This window comes from Macaca nemestrina, chromosome 12 (assembly GCF_043159975.1).
Source record: "Macaca nemestrina isolate mMacNem1 chromosome 12, mMacNem.hap1, whole genome shotgun sequence".
In the NCBI taxonomy this organism is placed as follows: Eukaryota; Metazoa; Chordata; class Mammalia; order Primates; family Cercopithecidae; genus Macaca; species Macaca nemestrina.
In genome coordinates, this window is record NC_092136.1 from 84,014,574 (window position 1) to 84,039,147 (window position 24,574).

The window sequence follows — 24,574 nt, forward strand, 5'->3', positions numbered from 1 at the left end:
TTGCTTTGCAGCCAGACATATTTAGATTCAAATTTTTGCTCTTCTACTTCCTAGCTGTGTGTCGTTGGACAAAGGTAACCTCTCCATAGAGCAGAAGCAAATGCCATAGCTTCTATTGCTGATTTGAGAATAAAAGGAAATATTAACTTTGTCTTTGCAAGTAATGTTGTCTTTTCAGGTCTGTTGTCTTCTAGCAGTTTTTTACACAATTCTTAGTTTCTAAATTTTTAAATTCTGGAATCCAAGTTGAGTACACAGAGAAAGGTAGATTCTTTCACCTTCTAATCAATGCTTTGGATCATATAATAATATATCAATCATTAATTTATTCAACTAACATTTATCAAGCATCAACTAAGTGCCAGGCATTAGTCAGGACACTGGGATGGAGTGGCCAACAAGATCCATAAATATCTATTAGAACAGCACTGCATATCAAATTATATGACTTCATTGAAATGAATTCATTTCTATTTATTTCACATAGTTGCTAAACCTCTATTTTCTTTAAATATAAAAGTCAATTTGAGAAATGTATTCAACAATCATATAGGAAAGCAGTGACTTACTGTCCTGAAGACCACTTGCAACTAATCACTTCACAATCCTTCCTTCCCCCAATATGAGGGTATAAGTGTTATCAAAGAATATGTGCCCATCTCTATGCTAAGTGATATATCTTATTTCATTTTTATTTATCTGTAAAGTAGACAATTTAAAGATGGACAACCTGAAGTTCAGAAAGCTTAGGTACTTGAAGAAGCCCACAAATCTACTAAGCCAGATCCATCTAGCTGGTTGAGGCACTGTTGGTTTGTAATTTTAAATGTGTAATATACATTAGGGAGTGGGGGGTACTGGTTTGAGTGTTTGAACATGCAGCTTTATTCTCACAATGCGTGGTTCCAAGGTCTCTTAATGGCAGAATACAACTTCAGAACACAAAGAAGAGAACATGCTGGCTCTTCCAACCATCACTTTTAAATGCTTTCAATTAATGCTTGGATCTCTGCAGGTGGGAATCTGCAGATGAGACAATCCATCTGCAGTCAGTAATCACTCCATTTCACTGTCTTGAACTCCTGGCTAGTAAGGGCAATTAAAGTCACGCCCCTGCTGAGATTCAGACTCAGTGATTTTTGCTGCTCACTTGCCAGAAAAAGCAAGAACCAATGTGGAAAAATTGAACCTTATTTAAAAAAAAAAAAAAAAAAACCCTCTTTTCCTTGCTGACTTTTAGGCCTGACTTTGATGCAGAACATTTAAGAAATATTTCTATTATAGTATCTGCTTCTAGTGAGGGCTTCAGGCTGCTTGTACTCATAGCAGAAGGTGAAGGGGAGCTGGCATATACAGAGATCATATGGTGATAGAGGAAGCAAGATAGAAGGGAGGGAGGTGCCAGGCTCTTTTTAACAACCAGTTCTTATAGGAAGTAACAAAATGAGAATCCACTTACCCCACCACCTATCCCATGGAGGACATTAATTTATTCATGAGTGATCCACCTCCATTACCCAAACACCTCCCATTAAGCCCCACCTCCAACATTGGTAATCAAATTTCAACATAAGATTTGAAGGAGTCAAACAAACCAAATTATAGCACAGTCCCAGTACAGTCACTTTCTGGCTATGTGATACTGAGTAACTCAGTGACTCTGTTTGAAAACTGTAAGAACAATGAGGATAATGGTACCTGGTCTGGAGACTTCAGGGAACTGTTGTTAGGGTTAAATGAAATTATCATGGAAAAGAGCTTTGAAACACTACCACACAAAATGCAAAGGCAAGGAATATTTTGGTTCTCTCTCAACACAGGCTTTGTGTGGTAGCTGGAAAGGAAAGGGTCCTAGGGAGGTGTCGTGGAGAGTGGGCAGCCTGGTGCTCCTCCATGACTTGCCTCCTGTGGCTAGTACTAACATTCAGATGTGGTTGCTGAAAAGAGCTCAAGGCTAACAACTCTGGATGAAGATCTGTCAAAGTTCTGCCATTGGAGGAAAAAGCCAACCTCCTTGACCCACAGGTCTCTCAATCCCCATGACTGGGGCCTTGAGATGAGGCCGCACAAACTCAGCCCCAGCTCAGTTTTAGGATTAATCTAATCTCACACAGAGGACTCTAGGAAGCCTTTACTCAGTGACTTGGTGGCACAGCTCTCAAACCACCAGCTGCTCTATTGCCTCTATTGATCTGATCTCACACCTTTCTTCTTGTAAGTCAAAGGAGTAGTGAGAAGAGGTTATGGGCTTCATAGTGCTATGAACATGGATTCCAATAATCACTGGTATGATTTTAAATAAACAGGCCAAATTTCTGAACCTCAGTTTTCTCTTTATCAGAATGCAGACATAAATAGCTACTGAAGAGCAAATTAGTTTAGAGAATTTGTGGTGGGGTCTTTAAGTATATTTGAGTAACATTTACATTACTTAAATATACTGGTCTGAATGATGAGTGTAAGTTATCCAAGAAAAAGGAAAGGAAGGGCATTTCTGGAAGAAGCAAGATTTTGTGAACACAAGAAGCAGAAATGAGTCCATGGGGCTGGTGACTGAAAAGAAAGACATGTTAAATAATCAAGTTTAATATGTGTTGTGACCAACTAGGAGAATTCAAATGAATTTTAGGTTCTCCTTTGTTCTCTTAGCACTATCTCCATTCTCCATACTTACTCTCCTATGCCTGTGGGTTGATGTTTCTTAAACACAGATTCCCTGCCAGGTATTGCAGGGAATTTTGCCTGTATGTACCTGTAAATTCTTCACTGCTTTAGAAACAAGCATTGGTAGAAAAGCTTAACAGTCATCATCCAAATGTTTGACTTCAACCTGAGAATTACAAAACCAAGTACTATAAATTTTCAGAAGAAACAACTGCCCTTGCCATAAAAGTTGCTGAAAATACAAGTTTCCAAGAAATAGAGATTAACTAAAAGCTTTCTACACAAAGTTCATTAGCCTCCAAATGACATAACCACTGAAGGATTTTGAGACTCACAGATGAGCACATGCAGCTGGTAGGAAATGGGCTGAAGTCGCAGCACCATACCATTATCTGCAGGTGCACTGAAAGCACCAATTAAGCTGGGAGACAGGGTGTTTAGGTGGAAGGATGGGTTTTGAGAAGCAATTTCATTGTGAAACAAAGCTCCACAATGTCCTATTGCTGAACCCAGAAAAAAGGAAGAGGCCCTTAATGCGAATAAGAAAGCTCTTGACTTTGTTTTCCACAGTGCAAAACATCCCAGTTATAAATGTTGACTTATTTTTAGAGTCAGGTTTCAGAAAACATCTATACCAACAAAATCAGGAACAAAACATCTTGAATTTACAAATGTCAAATAGAAAACATCTGATTTAGCTTGCATGACTATAGCTTTTCAATCCCCTAAGCAATTTGTTTCATGATGAGATTGCTCATGAATAAAAAATGTCCTGGCAAAGTTGGTTTTATTACATCTCAGATATTTAATCAGGCAGGCATCAGGCACAGGATAGGTGCAATGTGTATTTATTTTCTACTTTGGCTACAATATCAAGGACTCAAAAAAAATATTGGAAGATCTGAAATGACAAGCTGAGTAGTAGGAGATAATTCCCCTGTGGCATTTAGAAGGTGTGTTTTGCTTTTCGTCTTTCCTTGAGTGCTAATTTTATTCTTGGTATCATCTGCACCCAGCTTGCTCCCCTTGCACCATCATCTCTGTGGCCAGTGTCTTGACTTCCTTTATAGAACTTTCTTTTTCTTGTTCACACTCCAGAAAATTGAATTGAGTTTTCTAAGCCTCTCCACTCCATTCACTAATACACAGGGTGTCCAGGGCCTGTTAACAGTATGTCATAGAACATGTTGGTTGATGGGCTGACAATGAAAGCAGCATCAACTCTACGGGTACCCTTCTCTAGAGTTCAGTTTGTATGTGGTGCACTGAAGGTAACCTGAACATGTGGGTCAGATCTGGTTTCAAATCTCAACTCAGTCACTTACAAAGCCATGTGACCTTTGACCAATCCTTAAAGTACCTTCTCTGAGCCTACTTTCTCTTCTGGAAAGTGGGAATAACAATACCCACCTCTCAGAATTGTTGTAAAATTTCCATGATACCAAATAAATCGCAATGTGCAAGGCCTGGCACATAATCATATTTTTTGTTTAATGTGAATTATTATTGCAATCTAATAACTTCTAGTTACTTTTATTGCTTCCACTTAATGTAATTATAATGTGTTCCCAGATACAGAATTAAGTGGAATACAGTGTTTGGCTTTGAGAATTTCAGTGAATGATTCTAGAGGAAGAACATATAAGATTTTGACATTATCAAGGTGAGTAGCGCTCCTCTTATTATGTGCATTTTATCTCTCTTTGATTTTTACTTAGGCAGTATCTGTTTACATTCTCACAACAACCTCTTAAGGGATTTACAAGCATCCAGGCATTCCTATTTGAGAGACACAGAAACTAAGGTCCAAAGAAAAGAATTCAGTTGTCCAAGGTTACAGAGCTGGTTTGAAGCAGAGCCAGGACTGTAACTCCAGTTTTCTGACAACCTATCCACCGTACCATCCAACTTCAGTTTTAGGAGCTCCAATATCCTGTGAGTTCCTAGAAAGCTGGCCTTTCCATATTTCCATAAGTTCCTGGCACACAGGAAATACTCGACAAATCTTTGATGAGTGAATGAGTGTCCTGGCTGGAAGCATTAATAAGAACCACAGTCAGTCCTATATACAGAATCTAGACATGATCCCAGGATTATCGGGCAAGAAGTTCCACTTCCACTGCAGTAGTTTCACAGAGCAAGAGCAAGCTGATCAAGTACAGCCTATCTCCCAGATCCAATAGGTAATCAATTCTTTCTAGTCTTCTCATACATATGTTACCCATTTTTTCCTGCAGCTCACTCCTGTTCTAATGAGCTTGAGCTAGAGATTTATTTATCTGTCAGAGGACTGTTCCAAATATATGAGTCACAGCATGAGAACATCAAAAACATAGCAGAATTTCCAAAAATGAAAATATATTTCAAAATCATCTTTCGTTCTGTATTTTCTGTATTCTTTAGGCCAGCAGCAGTTCTGATGCTTCAAGCCTCTTCACTCATTTACAAGATCTAAAGCACTGAACAGAGATCTTCCTTTAAGAGCAGTACCTAGTGAGTCAATCATTTTCATAAACAGGACATTTGGCTCGAGCCAGACAGCATATGGATAGGCACTCAGTCAACCTCCTCACTGTACCTCTGCCTGTTTGCCTAAGGTCAGACATGAAATGCTGCCTGAGAGTGCAGTTCTCCAGAAGAGGCTGTCAAATCCATGTCTCCTGAGGTAAAGGCCTTTGTCCAAAAACCCAGCATGGTTCTTTCTGAATCATTTTTTAATACACAACTTCCTTGTTAACATCTATTTGTGGCATGCAGAAGGCAACCTTTCCACAATGCTTCGTGTCTGGAAATCTAAAATAACAAATTATCCAGAATCTAAACAAAAACCTGGATTTGGTTTTGTTTCTCATATTTCAGGACTTCTAAACTACTCTGTTCTTATATTAAATACTACTCAATGACATCTCATGGTTCTCTCCAATCCCTAAACTTACATGGCATTAAAATCCAGAAAAACTAAGTAATTAGGCAATTGAACTACGTTTTATTTCACCTTGTAACCAAAATCTTTCAACTGACCTTGAGGGCTTTTTTTTTTTTTATGCTATATACCATGTAAAATATAATAGCCTTAAAACCTTCATCCATAAGAATTCTAACAGTCGGTAGTGACTGCCTAACACTTATAAAGAAACCGGACTCCTTACTTTGTTGCATTCAAGAGGGAGACTTGGGGTTGGGAGGATGGTGCAGAAAAAAAGAGGAAAGCCAAGGCATTTTTCTCCATGTTTCTGCTTCCTGTGATAATTCCAGCAGCAGTGGCACCTCCTCCTTGGCTCCTATTCTGCTGAACAGGCCTGCAGTGGTTCCAGCTTCCTGTGGTTGATTCTCGCCCTAAGTTCCTTCCTTCAATCCTTCAGTTCAGGGGTGGGAGTGTTTTCCTGCTGTGGTTAATCTCTAGATCGCCCTGCCATCTTCTGTTTGTTTCTAGGCTCTTTCATGGATTGTGCAACTTATTCATTTTATGATGTGCCTTTTATTTCAAATACTTAGAAAGACTTCTGTTTTCCCGGTTGGACCCTAACTAACTGTTACATGCTCTATTTCATTTTTCTTTGCCTTCCACAAAACATTGTGTGAAATGTTAAATAAGAATCAGACATCCTTGGTCCAAATTCTAACTACTACTGCTGGAATAAGTAACCTTGCCTGGGACTCAGTCTTCATTTCCTCATCTGTAAAATATAATGACATAAGTCATTTTACAGGGCTGTTGTGGAGATTAAATGGGAATATGAATGAGTATGAATCCTTACTGCATAATGTCCAAACAATCCTGGTTATTATTTCTCCAAACCCAGTTCTTTATTGCCTTTATAGGATACCTTAACTGTAATCACCTATCTCTCAACATATTTTCCTATGTAAAATTTTTTAATTCCTCCATGGGTACCTCAATTAGTATCATTTACTCTTATTAAAAACACCTCCCTTTCCTCCAGTCTATGCTATGAATTTATTTAAACCTTCTTGCCTTCTTAAATAAACTCTATTTCACTCTTATGACTCATTTGCACAATAGCCTCCAGGTATTCAAAATGCACAAAGTCACCCTGCACTTTTGAAATATTTTTAAATGACTAACATCACCTTCTTTCCTACATATCAGGTTTTATTTGAGTAAATTTCTTGAGGATCATAACTATGGTTACCATTGATTTTCTTCAACTCATACACATACACGTTAAATGTCAAAAATAATTGAAAAAATGATGCTAGTTATTGAGTGAAACAAATATCTAATCAGGAAAATAGTGTTTGCTGCACTTTTCTTCCACAAATTGAAAACTGAGGATGGAAGGATTTCAGACGCAAATAAAATACCAAGTGGGTTTCACAGTACTGCATATAAGTACTGAACTTCATAGAAGCAGCATTTGTCCCTGTCAGGTGCAACTGAACACCATGCCCACAGATGTATTGTGTGTATTTGTGAGAGCAGAGGAAGAGCAGAAAAACTCAGATGAGATGTGGTCCTCAGTTTTCAGATGACTTAGCTAAATAGAGACATCACTGAGCAGTAGGAAACAGCATGAGAACAAGAAACATTATAAAGCATAGAAGAAATTTGTGTTGCAAAACCTATTAAGCATCATAAACATGAGAAGAGCCTAACATAAAGGCCTCTTGACATAGCAGAAAATAGCTATTGATAGTCTCTTGAACTTTACCATACAGTAGTGTTAGGTCTCACCACTGCCCACAACTCTTACAGCCAAACTATATATGAAATAAAATCGCTATATTAAAATTAAGAAAAAGAAAGTATATCTCAATAAATATATTTTCTTGTAAAGAGTGGTTACCTTTTAGAAGGCTTGGCATCAAAGGTATGTGATTCAGTTATGAAAAAAATACACTTACATGTAAAAATTTTATTCCTTTCATTCACTGATTTACATAGGTATTGAGCCCTTGTTCCTTTCCAAGTACTGTTTTAGGCATTGGAGATACGAAGATAAATAAAACACAGTTCTTGCCCTTAAGAAGAGAAGCAGTGAGCTAAAGTAGCAAATGTTAAATAAATATTGTGGGGAAGTGTCAAGGTGTATACTATACACTTAAAATATAACAAGCATAAATCTGACTCTCTCTGCCTATAATGTCCATCCTACTCCATTTCACTGGGAAAAAGGCCCTCAGACAAGATCAGCTCAAATGTGACCCTTCCAATCTCTATCGTCTATGTCTCTACATCTCTACAGTATACTCACTGCACACTTCTAGGAGTCTCTCTCACCTCTACCCTGTTCCTGGTGGAGGACTATGAAATCCTCAAAAGCAAAAGTGACAGTTTATTTTTTCTGAACAACTTCTGCATATACTTAGTTAGCTAAACAGAAATCAACTGATGCTGAATTTGAATTACCCACCCTTTGGAATGTGGAATAGGCCTTCCGTTACAATGCTGTTAAGCAGACTGGAGACTATGTACGTAAACACTAGCACAGTTGCTGACATGTAGTAGTTACTAAACCAAATGGAAGCTTTCATTATTATCTTGTTTTTTCAACATTCAAAAATGTAAATAACTATGAAATGAGAAACTGGCTACATAGTTTTATCTGAAGAAAAGCTGTATATTGTTCTTAACTTCCTAATATGTATAAAATACTAGTGATATTTACTAGTATATCTGGAGGTAAAATGCCTAACATCTTGGTTTTTGTCCATTCTAGTCCATTCTTTGTCTATTAAGTGGGACCAATATTCAGAATGGAATGTAATAAAGCAAGACTCTATTTGGATGCTTTGAATGTATTAATGAATGTGTCCATTGAGAAACAATGAAGTTTCAAAAAAAATAGCAAATAAGATATACTGTACAATCATCCCTCCTCCTCAATAGAATATTTAACTTTAGCAGCTAGTGAGCCAGGGATAATGAGGCTATGACTCACTTTACTGGTGTTAAAGATAAGAACGAGTAAGTTTATAGGTAATTGTTATGCATTTAAATAGTTAAGTACTTCAGTATGAGTACCATTGACATCATCTTTCTTGTAATTAATTCTATTTTACCCATTGTCCTACTTATACTATAGAAATTAAAAAGAGGTTCGACAATTCTCTAGGTACAATCAGTTATACGTGATTTTTCTCATCATTAAAGCCAAAAGAGAATAAAGCAGGGAACTAGGTGTCCAAAATTTTGGTACTACCATATAGGTCAATAGGAAATAGCAGAAATAAATAGTTAAGCTAACACACACCCACAGACACACACACACACACAAACACACACACATGCAGATCATGCACATAATTAAGATAAAGAGAAGAAAAGGAGACAAAAAAGTTCAAATTTGAATAGAGCCATGGAAATAATTAATAGTTAAAAAACATATTTTGTGGATTAGGTGTATGTAAAAATGCCGTGTGTTACAGAGAATAAGAAGTAAACAAAGATCAGGGACTTTGAAGTGCTTTTAATCCTTCTTTCACACTCCTTTTACATTTCTTAAAATCAGTGCATGGAAGGATATATGCAGTCTCATGTTCATTTCACCATTATTCACAATAGCCAAGATATGGAAGCAACCTAAGTGTTCATTAATGGATGAATGGATAAAACAAATGTAGTATATATACACAATGGGATACTATACACTATTTATTTATTTATTTATTTAAAGACAGAGTCTCACTCTGTTACCCAGGCTGGAGTGCAATGGTGCGATCTTGGCTCACTGCAACCTCTATCTCCTGGGTGGAGCGATTCTCCTGCCACAGCCTCCCGAGTAACTGGGATTACAGGTGCCCGCCACCATGCCCAAATAATTTTTATATTTTTTTGTAGAGATGGGGTTTTGCCATGTTGGCCAGACTGGCCTCCAACTCTTGACCCCAAGTAATCCACTTCGGCCTCCCAAACTGTTGGGATTGCAGGCTGAGCCACCACACCCAGCCTATTCACTTTTGAAAAAGACAAATTCTGTCATTTGCAACAACATGGGTGAACCTGGAGGACATTATGCTAAGTAAAATAAGCCAGGCAGAGAAAGGCAAATACTGTATGATCTCACTTATATGTGGAATCTAAAAAAGTTGACACAACAGAGAATAGAAAGGTAGTTACTAGAGGCTGAGGTGGCAGGGATGCAGTTGGGGGTGGGGGGAAAAAGAGATAGGAAAAGGAGAAATATTGATCAAAGGGTACAAAGTCTTGGTTAGAATGGAGTAATCAGGTTTAGATATTTATTGTACTACATGGTAGTCATAATTAACAATACTATATATATATTTCAAAATTGCAAAAATAACAGATTTTTAATGCTCTTAACACAGAAAAAGATAAGCTGGTGAGATGATGGATGGATATGTTATTTAAAATATAGCATGGAACTTAATTCTACAATGTATACCTAGATCAAAACATCACATTGTGCTCCACAAATACGCACAATTATTTGTCAATTGGAATAAATGTATTTGAACATACTTCGATTGGAAAAAAAAAAAAAAAGAAGAAAAGAGAAGAAAAGTCACTATGGTCATCCCTCTATCCCTTATCCCTTCTCTCATTGAAAACAATGTAGAGTGTGGGAAAAAAATTAAAAATTCTAATTCCTTTTAAAGAAAAGAATTTTCCCCCAAGATATATGTGTCACTTAATGGCAGCTATTTATTGAGTAATTTTTATGTGTCAGCCACAGTGGTAACAGGTACTTAATATTCATCATCTCATTTAATCCTTATACCAATTATGTGAGTTAGGTGTTATAATCCCACTCATATTCATTTAAGGAAGCTGTGTTTCAGAGAGTTTACATGATTTACTCCAAAACATATACTTAATAACAGGCAGAATTGGTAATTCCAACCTAGGTTTATCTGATTCCAAGGACCTTGCATTTAACTACTGTACTCAGGGGCAATCAAAATAAATGGAATTGATAAGTGCCATTGTAACTGTGGCACATATGATACTTTGATTCTTTCCCTCCATATAAGAATTCTTATAACACTGACATAAAGAAATGACTCGCTACTGGAAGATAAAATGTTATTGATAGTCCACAGAACAGTTTCTTATATCTATGCTCTTTTTAACATAAGGTTTTGCCCTTTCATCTTTAACATTTTTCCAAGTGTATAAATTTTAGTCATCTCATTGGGGTCCACCTCAAATGCCACTTCGTTTTTTATGCTCTCCATGATATTCTCCAGTTGAAAGTAATTTCTCCAAATTTTGAACTCCCACACTTTTATAATACGACTTACTATCTTTAATTATTTTTAGTAGGAACATATCATCTCCTCCACTAGGCTTCTGGAGGTAGTGATCTATACCTAAATTATGTCTGTGTCTTCTCTGTGTTCAGAAAACATTTGTACGTGTTTAGAACAGGCAATGACTTAGACAAGATATACAGTTTTTTACTGACTCAAATTCTACCTTAAACTACCCAAAAAAATATTAGTAAAACACATGAAAAATCAGTAGAAAAAAATTTTAGTAACTTAAAAAAAAACTATGTTAAAGCATTTTATATACACTTACACACATCAGTTGACAACTGCAAATCATTCTTACATATTCATTAAAGTAGGCCTTTGGGTATCAGTATTCATCAAAAATATAATCATTTTTCTCACGTAAAATAATTTGGACATATAAAAATAATCTAGTCTATATTTTTATTAATTCAGTTTAGCTTTTTTTTTTTCTGTTTCAACTATAATGGCAACCCACAACATTAGAATTACATGTATATACATGTTATCTTTAGATGTACAGCACTCTAGTTCTTACAAGTTTATTTTGGGTAGCTATTACTAATGGTCAACACTGATTGAAATAGTTACTATTTTTGAAAATGCAATCAACTAGAATGCCATGCAAAAATCATTCAATACTTCACTCTTGCCTTCCCTTCCAGACTCATTTCCCATACCTTCCTCCTTCTCTGGTATTCTATAATATTAGCAAAGCAAATTCCTAACATTCCCCGAACATGCCATCTCCATATTTCTGCCTTTCAGTTCCTTTTGGTTTCCTCTCTCCACATTCAGTACTTTATATAGACTTCTTTTTTTTTTTTTAATTTATTTATTATTATTATACTTTAAGTTGTAGGGTACATGTGCATAACGTGCAGGTTTGTTACATATGTATACTTGTGCCATGTTGGTGTGCTGCACCCATCAACTCATCATTTACATTAGGTATAACTCCCAATGCAATCCCTCCCCCTCCCCCCTCAACATGATAGGCCCCTGTGTGTGATGTTCCCCTTCCTGAGTCCAAGTGATCTCATTGTTCAGTTCCCACCTATGAGTTCTATTAGTACTTATTGCATGTTCTTCTCCACCACCAGACCAGAAACTTTTCTTTTAGCCTCAGTGATTAGCATCATGTTCAGCACGCAGCATGTGTAGGCGCGCAACAGATGAATTAATGAATGTGAGCCTACTTAAAATTCCCCAAACTCAGGACTCATTTAGTTATCCAAAAAGAACAAACCTTCCTTTCCTACCTCCTGCTCTTTAAAACAAGCTTTAAATTTAGCATGTTATGCTAAGCATATTACCTTTCCAAGCTATAAAATTATAATTATCTTTGTACTTAATCCTAATTGGTCATTAAATAAACTCTTTTGAAAGTTCTGGCAATATGTATCTGTCCATTATAACCCTCTGAGGAGCTAGAAATGCAGAACTATCCGCTTTGTTGCCTATAAAAACAGATCCTCAAATTAAAAAAATAAATATATCTGCTTTGATTTTCTCCCAGTTTATACCAGGTATATTCCACCAGATTTCATTTAAGTTGAAAAGTTCTGGTTGTAAACATATTTGCCTAAAACCACTACTTTATGGCCCAGGTCAATTGTATGGTTAAACAAACAAATAATTAAGCATATAAATGAAGCATTTATTATGGGTAATTTAAATTCAAATTAAACATTTATTAAGAACCATTGAAGTGTAAAACACTATGCAAAGAGCTTTCACAAACATTATGGTTCTTAACCAGCCTTCATTGGCCACTATGTTAGATTTAGAGTAGCTCAAATCACCTGAAATTTTGTGCTATATGATATACAATAATAATAGTAATAATAACAATTATAATAGTTAACATTTATTGAAGACTTATCATTTACCAGGTACTAAGCTAAACAGTTTACATGAATTACCATATTTAATTTTCACTAAAACTCAAAGGGAAATTGAGACTTAGCGAAGTTAACTTGCTGAAAGCCACATTCTTAATACGTGTCCAAAATGTGAAATTAACCCAAACTGTTTGACCCACTCTCCATGCTCTTAACCACTATATCAATACCTCTATTTTCCTGGGAAACGTTCATTGCTTTCATTGGTTTCTCAAATGATCTGCAAATCAAAATTGCTAAAAATGTCTCGTAAGTATTCACTTAGTCACTCTTCAAAACAACTTGTTAGGCAGTACACTATCGCTGTTAATTGAGATGGAAAGTAAGACAACATATCTTGTATGTTTGTAGGCTTATTGCATTTAGATACAATTTCCCTTTTAATATAGCATAGCACAAGGACTACTTTTCTAGGTTGTTTCTGTAATTAATATTTAGATATAGCCACGCTAGCAGCTGGGATTATTCTGTTGCTGACTCAGGTCACCAGGATATCCTGAAGTGTTGTCATGTAATGACATGGCATGAAGGCAAAACTTGAGCCCTTGTGGCTAAATCAAGGCCTAAGAGAGAATTCTATAACCTGAAACTTACTTAGAACTGTTATTTGCCTTGCCATATTTTTATAGTACTCTCCTGACACCAGTGCCTCTCCATAACAGCATATTCATGTTCCACATGCTGCAGGAAAAAAAGTATTAAGATTATTTCTAAAAACAAGCTTAGGCACTCTCACAGTAAAACAATTCCATTGTTTTATACTGCCTACCGGCCCCAGTTGTTTCATGTGGCTTATACACTCTGACTCCCATCCACTTCTCTGTGTTCCTTTCCCAGGGCTCTCCTTTATGAACACTGTACTTGCACCATATGGGTCCTCGTAGTATTTTTCAATGAGTCACACAGCTTCAGAAGTCTGCTTTTAATATACAGTCCCTTCCACCTGAAATGTTCTCTTGACTACTACACATCTGGAAAACTGTAAATCATTCTTCAAGATAATGTTCAGGTCTTTTTCTCTAAGACCTTCCCAAACTGGAAATTCAGATGAACTCTTCTCTATGGCTCTTTTGCTCATGGCCCCATGACAGATACTTTCGTCATACCATATATGTAATTGTTTTAAGTAGAAGTTTCAAATAGATCACAGACCTACTAAGAGAACACGATCCCTTATTCATCTCTGCAGCATATTATTAATAATTGTCACATTGCCTATAACATCATAGGAGCCAAAAAAGTATTGCAGAAAGAAAGGAAGAAAATTAGCAGGTAGAGAAGGGAAGGAAGCCTTGATCTGGTTCTTAAGACTGAGGTCACCCAGCCATTGTGTCTTCTCATCAAGAAAATTATTCTCCTTAAGAGAGCTGTTGTTATGTTATGATGGGAGAACACAAAACACCATGGAAACACAACATTGCATATGTAAAAGAAAATGTTCATGTGAGCACTTGAACCAATCAGTTTTACAATCTTAGTAATTTGAGAATACAGCTTTGCAACTAATACTTGTAAGAAAACTACATGGTAGACATACCATATTTTTATTTCCTAAGCATTTCCACCTTACCCATCTCATTGAATTCATATAATATCCTCATTATTCTGATGTAGGTAATTTTTTTCTTTTTTGATTGGTAAACTAAGGCATAGTAATAGAGTGACAACACTAGCCTACTAGCCTTATTCCTTCTCTCTGTCGACCTATGACATGAATCCTACAAACTTTTTTACTGGCCTACTTTGTTTTATCAGAGAATATGCCAGAATTTCAAAAATCTTTCCTCTAAAACCTTTGGATGAGACCAAAAAAAAAAAAAAAAAAGAGTGAATATCCATGGTCATATAACCTAATTTTGATCTCCTTATCAGATCCTCTTCTTTTTCTATTTTTAGACAACAAATTAGATATTAATCCAGAATCAGTTAAGTCCAAATACGGGTTTGTAATACAGAGTGGGGGTGATACAAATGAAACTCCAGGAGAGCAGATGGATTTAGCTATTGTTAAGTTAGGAATGGTTTCCAAGAACATTTTGTATAGTCCAAATTGTCTTCTGTATGCAATCTATTAACAGTTAACATGTAGAAAATGGCTAAATTGTTCACCTCATTGCTTCTGGGCTTTGTGGCACCTTCTAGTGCATTGATGCCCATGAATGAATTTCTTTTTAATGGTCAAAGCTTCTATAGGATTTAAAAAATAATGTGCTTCGGGAAAATGGTCCCCCCTGCTTTGCTTAAAATCACAATAGCCATCTGTGCAAAGCTGCTATTATGTTCCAAGCATTATACATCTACTAGTGCCCTTTGCACAGTTCTGCAGAATAGGCCTAGGCTTTATCAGGCTCATATTACAGCAGGGAAAAGTGAATTCATAGAGGTTAAGTAACATGTCCAAGATGCACTGCTGGCAGAGGTAAGATTTAATCCTTGACCTTTTTAGCTTCAAACCACTCTGTTCAACTTGCATTGCTTTGTGTGGCTTATGTAACAGCAAACACAACATTGGAAGCATCTCTGAATCATAATAATCCTAAACACTCAACTTTGGGAATACCACATTAAAAGCATTTAACATATGGCCCCCAAATTAAATGTAGCATGCACTTTTTAAAAATTACAGACAGAACTGAAGTCATCACTGAAAGAAATAAAGTTACTAAAATAGCTGGTAATGTAGAAAATTATAATAGCCTTGTCAGAAAGCATGGAATGAGATTTGAACATTTTGCATGGCATGGTTTTGTAATAGCATTTTAAATATAATCTTTATAAATTGGGTTATAATTACAACAAAGTACTTAAAATTTATTACACACATATTATGTGATTAGTAATATTGAACAGGAAGAATACATATCTGCGTAAAATCTACTTACAGTTTATTAAGAGAGATCAACACATATATTATTACTTAATCATTAACATATACTGAGTACTACATGTAGGTGTTTTGGAGGTACAGAGACTCATACAAGACTGACCTTATCCTTAAGGAGATTGTAACTTAATGGGTGCTGTTTACTGAAATGGAATGCTTTTCCCTATACTAGGCTGTCTGCTCCATAAATACTGCTAAAAATGGAAAAAGAAAATCCTACCAGTTTTCAAGTAAGACCACTACCAATGGAAATATTCACCCATTTTTTCCTTCAATGAACATGTAACGATTGTCTTTCATGGGCTAATTCCAAAGTAATATGGAGAGAAAACAAAATTGAATGAGTAGAACAAAACAAAATTGAATACGTAGAAGGTCTGGGAGGAATAAATGGTCTGGTAGGTAAAAAGACATGGAAATACGCAAGACAACATAGGGCAATGTGTGCTCTGTCAGAACAATGAACTCTATGCCACTTATTATAATTACTGAATCATGGTTTTGATCCCTTACTACTTGCAATGCACTGTGCTAAGCACTTACGTATGTTGTCTAATTTAATTTTCATACACTTCATTAAATACGCCCTATTAGTTACCCAAATCTATGGATAAAATTGAGGCTTAGAGAAGTTGAGTATTTTGCCCAAGATCACACATCGAGTAAGGATTTCAACTAAGGCAGTAAAACTTCAGAATGTAGTTTCTTGACCTTGACTTTCCTGCCGATGGGGTGTTTAGAGGATCTTCCAACCAGAAATTCCCCTTCAGCTAAGTCTGAAAGGTGAGCAGTATATGCCATGGAAGCAAGAAGTTGAGGAGCAAGGAGGTGAGTAGTGACAAACCAGGCAGAAAAAAAAAAAGTGAACACAAAATCAAGGAAGCAAGAGAAAAAAAACAGTGAACACAAAGTCAAGGAAACGAAAACAAGAGAGAGCGTCACTTGTTAGGCAAACAGTCAGTTTCTTATGTCTGTCATGTAGACATACTGAGGAAGAAGTGAGAAATAATGTTAAGGAGGAAATAATCTCAAGGATACATATGGAGAAATAATGTGAAGGATACATATGGAGGAAGAAGTGAGAAAGAATGTTAAGGAGCCTAAATTTGAGATCTCTTACCAAATGTCACATTGGTAAGTAAATCTGTAAACGTTACCTTAATCCTCACAATTTCTAAGTGGCATGGGTATTATTATTATAATAATTTTACATATAAGGAACTGAGGCTTAAAATATTAAATAACTTGCCCACATTAAAAGGTTCAAAAATATTAAAGAGATTGACTCAGGAGAACTAGGTACCTCAGTAGACTTTGGGGCTAAGGGAAATAGAGGAGTTAACAATAACTTCCAAATGTGTACCTTGGGTATCTGGAGAGATAAAAATTATTTCTTCCCCTGCCTGTGTTTATAGGGCAAACAAAAGCATCACAGGAACAGCAAGGAAAACACAAGAAACTTAATCGGTTGCTAAGGTTTTGTTTCAAAAACCTTAAGGAACTATTGCTGGAAAAGAAAGACAGTACTGTTTTCTGTGATTGTGTGACTACAGCTAGATTCCCTGAGGCAGTATAATCACAAAGAATCTAATACGACAAGCCAACATCTTATGGCATAAACCTATTCATCCTAGCGTAATTAGTATCCCAATCTCTTCCTAAGGATACACACATTTTGAATACAAAACAACTTAATTCAGGAGAACTTGGTTTTAATCAAATTCACCTATAATTATTCAGATTCATGAAACACAATCAGGTAATAGTTACTTTTCAAAAACTAATTTTTTTTAAGAAAAACACACAATAAAATTGTCTTCATATAGTCTTTCCAGTGCAATTATATAGATTTAAAATACATTTCTAATGCTTACACACTGAGCCATGAAGTGTACCAGACCCTTTCCATGTATTATCTCACTTAATTATCACAACAATCCCATGAGTTGGTAATATCATGATCTCTATTTTATAGTTAAAGAACCAAAGCTTTGAGCCTTTATTTTTCCAAAATCATTTCTGAAGAAGAATCAATATTCAAGCACAATCACTGGCTCAAAAATGTATACCATTGACAGGTTTTCACAGTTTTTCTTTTCAAAGTATTTTCATGATAATAAGTACATAATAAGCACACGTCGATTATGTTACAGCTAGATGGACCTAGCATCATTCAAAAGCACAAGTTATATTTGTTTTCCACAATAAAAAGTAACGTGTTTAGTCATGACATCTTTTGATAAAAACACAGATAATTTGTTCAGCTAATTTATATCACCAAATTGCTTTTAAAATTCAATTATTCAGTTCAATTAGATATTTTATTTAATGTCTATCATCAAAGAAGAATGCATCAGTATAACATTAAGCATATTTCACTTGAAATTCTTAATTATTCTAAATGTGTCTGGGGATTTGACCTGCTTAACAAAAACTACACAATAGTTCTTGGATAGGGCCTTTTCTGATAAGTCACTAAATAGATGACATAAAGGCAGTATGAAGGCAGAAAGCAAAATAGTGAGATGCAGCCATCTGATCTGAACTTTTAAATTCATAATGTTTGTCTTTCACATACAAAATTATCTCACTTTCTCTGTTTCTGATTTCAGACTGCCTGTCAACATTGAGCTAGGTACTTTACAAGTATTATTTCCTTTCATTTTACAACAGCACAATACAAGAGATATTAAATTGAGTCAACAAATGAAGAAACTAAGGTCCAGAAAGATTAATCTTTTTGTCCAATTGCTAAGCAGAAATAAGTAGCAGAACAAAATTCGAATGTCTATGATTTAAATGACATAATTGATGTTTTTGGTATAAGTAATTGTAAAATATACAATTTATAAAATCTAATTTACTTCAGAGTCTACTTTCTCATATGTAATAAGTGCATACACTTCATTCTAAGTTTAATTGTTCTTTTATAGCATATATCCAAAGATGTGTATCTGAAAAAAATTAAACGTTCTTCTAAGAAATAAGATACCTGAAATTAATGACATATATAAGAAGCCTTTTACATATACATTGCTTTAAAGATGAAGACACAGTTAATTTATAAAAGGTCAACTGAATATCCTGTTGGGTTTTTTTTTTTCTGCCACAATTCATCACTGTTGAATTCTTATAGGACATTTTAGGTAGTTCTGAAAATATGTTGTTATTCAAATGTTAAAAATAAAATTTCATCTCTTCATATGTATAGTATGAAATAGTCATCAATCTTCACTGCATTGCTATTTTTAAAACTCAGACTTTTCAGTCATCTTTTGGTGAATAAAATCCCAAGTGAATAAAATCCCAAAGTCTGTGACCCACTACAATTGTCTACTTGCTTGTCACTACCCTCTGTGCCCCACTCTCGAGCTCCATTTCCTTCCAATGTCTTTGCCCAGTACTCAAAATCCCCAAGTCTCTTCAGACCTCAGCTACACTTTTATATTCTGGCTTTCTTCTTAGAAAAGTGCAAATGGATAGAGTTTGTAGTCAGGCAGCTTTGTATAAGGAAGAGTCAAAGAGACCTGGATTTGATTCTTACTAACTGTAAGCATTTGGGTATGCCCCTGATTTTCTCCAAATGTTTGTGGTGTAGAAATTTACTTAACTTGAAGAGCTAGGGTAAAGATTAGAAATAATGTCATTAAAGTGTCTGATGCCCAGACAAAATATAATAACTGTTGGCTTTAATTTAACTATTATTAATAAAATAAGGCCCTTCTAAATAAGCCCTCAGACTTGTCCAACAAGAGGATGAGCTGTATGGTAAGGGGAAGAGTATTCTGTCACCAAAAAGCGCTGAAGAGTGACTAATCTTAGACTAATTCAAGCAAAGTAAGAAATGACTGTTGGAGTTCTTATGCCAATATTCTAAAAGAATTCTCACCTGAAATGGCCCTAACCTAGAGCTCTGATGTCTTGCTTAGAATCTGGTATAGGGAAAGTACTCAAAAAACTTGCTTTCTAACTCTTTCATTCTGACTATTTTCGTCGCCCTCCTTTTCCTAATGGGCTGGGGGCTGACTCTGCTTTCTTTCTTGTTTGGTAGATGCAACTCTAAAGGACTCTTTTCTACCTCTTTTTGTTTTGAGATAATTGGAAAAAGAGCTTCATATGGGATAGCTTCCAGAATTCAAGAAGGCAAATCTCATGCGCTCATGAAAGCAGTAAACAGGCTATGTTTGGGGAAGTGCATGACCTTGAGTCTCGACAACTTTGGGTCAAATGTGGGCTGTACCCATTCCTAGCAGTATGACATGAAGAAAATAAACTCATCTGAGACTATTTCTTCATCTGTGTAATGGGCTAATAACTACCTAATATGCCAATATGAGCATTAGATATATATGTTTTGTTAAAAACTTAGGTTAGCTCTTATATATAATAGGTAGATAATAAATGCTACCTTTCTTCCTTTCCTTTTTTTTTTTTTTTTTTTTTTTTTTGAGACGGAGTCTCGCTCTCTGTCACCCACACTGGAGTACAGTGGCGCGATCTCGGCTCACTGCAAGCTCCGTCCCCCAGGTTCACGCCATTCTCCTGCCTCAGCCTCCCGTGTAGCTGGGACTACAGGCACCCGCCACCGTGACCGGCTAATTTTTTTTTTTTTTTTTTTGTATTTTTAGTAGAGACGGGGTTTCACCGTGTTAGCCAGGATGGTCTGGATCTCCTGACCTCGTGATCCGCCCGTCTCGGCCTCTCAAAGTGCTGGGATTACAGGCGTGAGCCACCACGCCCGGCCTCCTTTACTTTCTTTGCTATTAATTCCTAACCCAGCAAGAAGAACTTGATTGAAACCTTACAATGTTCATTAAAGACATTATTTGTACAGTATAAAACAATAATATTTATTTTATAAATTAAAACATCAAAAGAAAATAATTACTCAAAGTAATTTGGAGTACACTGAAATCAAATGGGAGTGTCCAGTGCAGCCAACCTCAGAATACATAAATGAACGCTAAGTGCAAAAACATAAATGAACAAAAATAGCAAGCAACAAAAGCAGTCTTCAGTTTCACGGACATGTAAAAATTAATGTGTATTGAGACATTTTGAGCAGCCTTTTTATAAGATAAGATTTTGAAGTTGGAGAATAAAGTTATTCTGTGAGAAAATAACTGATCAAGTATAGCTAACCAAAATATCAAGGAAATAAAAATTTCTACAAAATCAGATCTTATTCAAACATAACATCAAGAATGGCATGGTTTGGTAACGTTATATTTAAAAAGCTACATTATTCCTTCATCTCAGATAATATTTGGAAGATTGGCCTAAATAGCCCTACATTCCAGAGGAGAAAACCAAGAGAGAGGTGTGACGGCTTGCTCAAAATCACTCAGTGAGTAGGAGTGTTATCTGGATTTCAAGCTTGGTCTGTCTTATTTTAACATCCTCCTCCATTTGTTTGCACTTTTAATTATTATAGAAGACACACAACGTAACTTGAACGAGGAAAGGCAAAAACATCCTCACTATCAGTTGGTTTCTGGCTACCGTGACTTCTTGCCCAACTTTGAGCTTGCAGACAGCCAGAGGGACATCATGCTATCATTCCCCAGTCTCCCACTTACACTTCCACCAAGACATATGTATCAGTCCTTGATCCTGGATTGTCTCCAGTCTCTGCTTTCCATTCTGGCTTTCAGGATGTAGAACAGAAAGCCATAGACAAGACCAGTCACAGGGCTGAGTGAACACTGTAGGTTTAGGCATAGCCACATCAATGAGACCATCCTGTCTTCCTCTTGGATCCACTCCCAATCACAGTTAACCTAGACTTTTTCTCCTGTTCACAGGCACCTGTTCTCAAGCCATTTCTCTTACTTCCAATACATTTTTTTTCTGGTATCTTAAAGTTGCACAATTTCAGCAAGAGAGAAGACTATTTCTTCTCATTTTCATGTCTACCTGAATTTGAATCTCAGCTCTTCTATGCATTGGCTGGTGACTTTGGATACATCACTTAATCTCTATAATCTCAGGCTTCTATTCTTCAACATGAGAACTATGACACGATAGTGTACGTACCTCTGCCTTTCTTTGTTCAAGTTTTCCTTTACTTCTAGGAATTATTTTGAGGGAAAATGCATGTAGCATATCCCCTAGCTCAAAATAGATATTGAATGCATGATAGGTCCTGTACTCCCATTCTCACACTGGACGCTTCTTGTGGGACTTGTGACCTTAAGCCAATACCCTAGACTTTTAGACTTTCAGACTTTCAGAATGTTACAATTGAAAGGGAATTTGGAAGTGTTTGAGCTCCCCCAACTCAGGCACATTTTATTTTTCTTTTTACTGAAAAGTAAACTGACGCCCTGAAAATAGAAAAGATGTACTCATAGCAGAACTGATTCTGAAATCCAAGTTTTATAATTCCTAATATTTGGCAGCTTCTTTCATGCCCAACTTGCAGTGTTCTCATTGTCTTCTTTCTGTGGCTCTACTTAAAGCCCCGAACAGTGCCTTCATTTGCCTTTACAGATCTATCCAGATCACACCTTATTTTTCTTCTTTATTTCTCTAAAGATTTTCTCAAGTCATATTCAGCTATGGTCTCTATGTTTCCTCCTTTTTGTCTCCCCTGAACCATCCACAATTTTGCTTTTATCCTATAAACTCTAATGGAATTACCAAATCCCATGTTTTTCTCAATAATTACTCTCCTCTACTGGGCCGTATATCTGCTTTGTTCATTTCCACAGGCCTAGCACAAAATTGTGCTAGTATTGAATACATATATTTGCTAAATGAACAAATAAATAAATCATCAATAACATTAGCTCCCTGATTCTTGGGATACTTGCCTTGCTTTATTCCTGTAGTACTAAACCTCTTGGTCTTCTTTGCTATACTCCTTTTACCCTGCACCTCTCAAAGTTGGGATTTTTGACCTTCTGGTTCTGGCTACATGTTCTGCATTCTGACAGCAGTGACAGTGGTTGACTCTCAAATCTGTAGCTACAGCTTCACTCTAATTTCCTTAGTGCTGTATTTCAGCTGGGCGGGTTCATCATCCATGTGAATGGTTCACTATCACCCCAAACTTACTGTGCAAATGGACATAAAATCAAATTCCTCACTTACTTCTAATTTCCCTAGTTCTGTTGACAGAACATAATTCTTTAAGAACTCTGGGCTTAAAATGTAAAATGTCTTTTGATTCTTCTCTTGTTTTCACCTTCCTTACCCATTAATCAGTCACTAAACCTTGATTATCCTCTCAAATATTTCCTTTTGCTCTGTCTCAAAGCACTTCTCATCCTAACACCTTCAGACATTCTTTCTAATTCTAACTCATCCTTTCCAAGCATTACTTCTGCATTGAAACCTTTAATGACCTCACACTTTAAATCAGGCCTCCTATATACGATCTCCTATCATGTCTTTCCCTTCTTTGTAGATGTTATTGTATACGTATTTAAGTCTTCCGTCTCTTCCACTATACTATAAACTCCATGAAGGAGGGACTACATCTATTGTCTTCATCATTGCCTTCTCAGAACCTCACACAGTGCCTGGCATATGAAAAGATCTATAAATACTTGTTAAAAAGCAAATGAATTAATAATTACTTATTGAGATAAAAAAAGTAAATGAATTAATAATTATGTATTGAGAGAATCAAATTTTTCCAATAGAGCTTTCTTGCCTGATGTCATTTGGTCCTTATAGTATTATTGAAACAGGGAGTTCACACTTCTAAAAAGTTTCACCAAAAATTTGTAAAAATAAAAAACGTTTTATACACTTAAAAGGGGTTTGCCTTATTAGAGAGAAAAATATGCTTAAGCAGAAGACACACTCTCCTTATTATGCAAGATGAATGAAGTGTTCCTATGCTTAGATTAATTGAGTCATCCTTCTTTTAAAAAAATGAATGTGCTGTCTTTACAAGGAAGACTGTTAGGTGCTACCGTACACATGAATCATGGTTTCCATTGTGTCTACTGTAGTAGGGTTTACTAAATTTCTCTGAAGAAAACCCTGAGACCCTGACTTGCTCTAAATGATCAACTTTTCTTTCTTCAGATTAGATTTGAACAAAGCCATAGGATACTGAAGATGATGATTTCTACCAAGATAAGCAGCGGGTGCTGAAAAAAGTGATTCAACAAATGACGAAAACAAATATTTATCATTCATGTTTGCAAGGATCACACAGTTGCCCACTACAAATGCTCCCTCTATGAGGTAAACAAATAAAGCTCAATTCCACAAAATGCCCCACACTACACTATAGTTTTCTCAAAACATTAATGCATGATTAGTTACTTGGGTCTCAAGAACATGAGTTAAGAGAAAAAACAAATTTTGGTAAGTAAATTTGATAACAATTAACATAAGCCAATTAGCCAAATCTTCAATTTTGAAGATATTCTCAGTGAAAGTGTTAAATAAGAAGATTAAAAATATATTTTTTAGACTAGAAATGCCCATAAGAGCTCCTGGATAATATTTTTAGTGCCTTCTTAGCTTAGAAAATAATGCTAAAAGTATGTAGTGATGAGATGTATATATGCATGTACATACGTGTGTGTGTGTATGTGTGTGTATTTATATATGTATTTTAGGATAATACATTCCCTGGAATAGTACATTACTATATTGTTCTTTCCTCTGCTTTAAATCACAGTAATAATAGCAGCCAGTACTTCTTAGCATATATCATATTAACTGCCTGTATGTTTAATTTATAATCTCATTTAATTCTTACAATATGTGTTTGAACATGCCACTAGTGTTTTCATTTTGCACTTGAAGACAAGTCTTCAGGAAGTTTAAGTATCTTTCCCACATCCCTACTGCTAATAAATGGTAGGAGTTTTTAATCCAGTTATGTTGAATTTGCAAACTCACACCCCTACCTCTATGATACTCTATGTTCACAGAT

At 35.8% G+C, this 24,574-nt stretch overlaps 1 protein-coding gene and 1 long non-coding RNA gene across 25 annotated transcripts in view; one reads left to right on the plus strand and one right to left on the minus strand.

Moving 5' to 3' along the window:
• LOC105468841 (uncharacterized) overlaps positions 1–23,848 on the plus strand; it is a 123,132-nt gene extending 99,284 nt beyond the window's left edge. Inside the window, exons 9-12 of the long non-coding RNA XR_003015194.2 lie at positions 4,237–4,327; positions 5,068–5,157; positions 20,932–21,019; positions 23,713–23,848. This is a non-coding gene — a long non-coding RNA (uncharacterized lncRNA). The remainder of the gene's footprint in view (positions 1–4,236; positions 4,328–5,067; positions 5,158–20,931; positions 21,020–23,712) is intronic.
• The window catches only part of LOC105468849 (discs large MAGUK scaffold protein 2), a 2,241,192-nt gene that overhangs the window by 1,240,988 nt on the left and 975,630 nt on the right, over positions 1–24,574 (minus strand). The window lies entirely within an intron of this gene.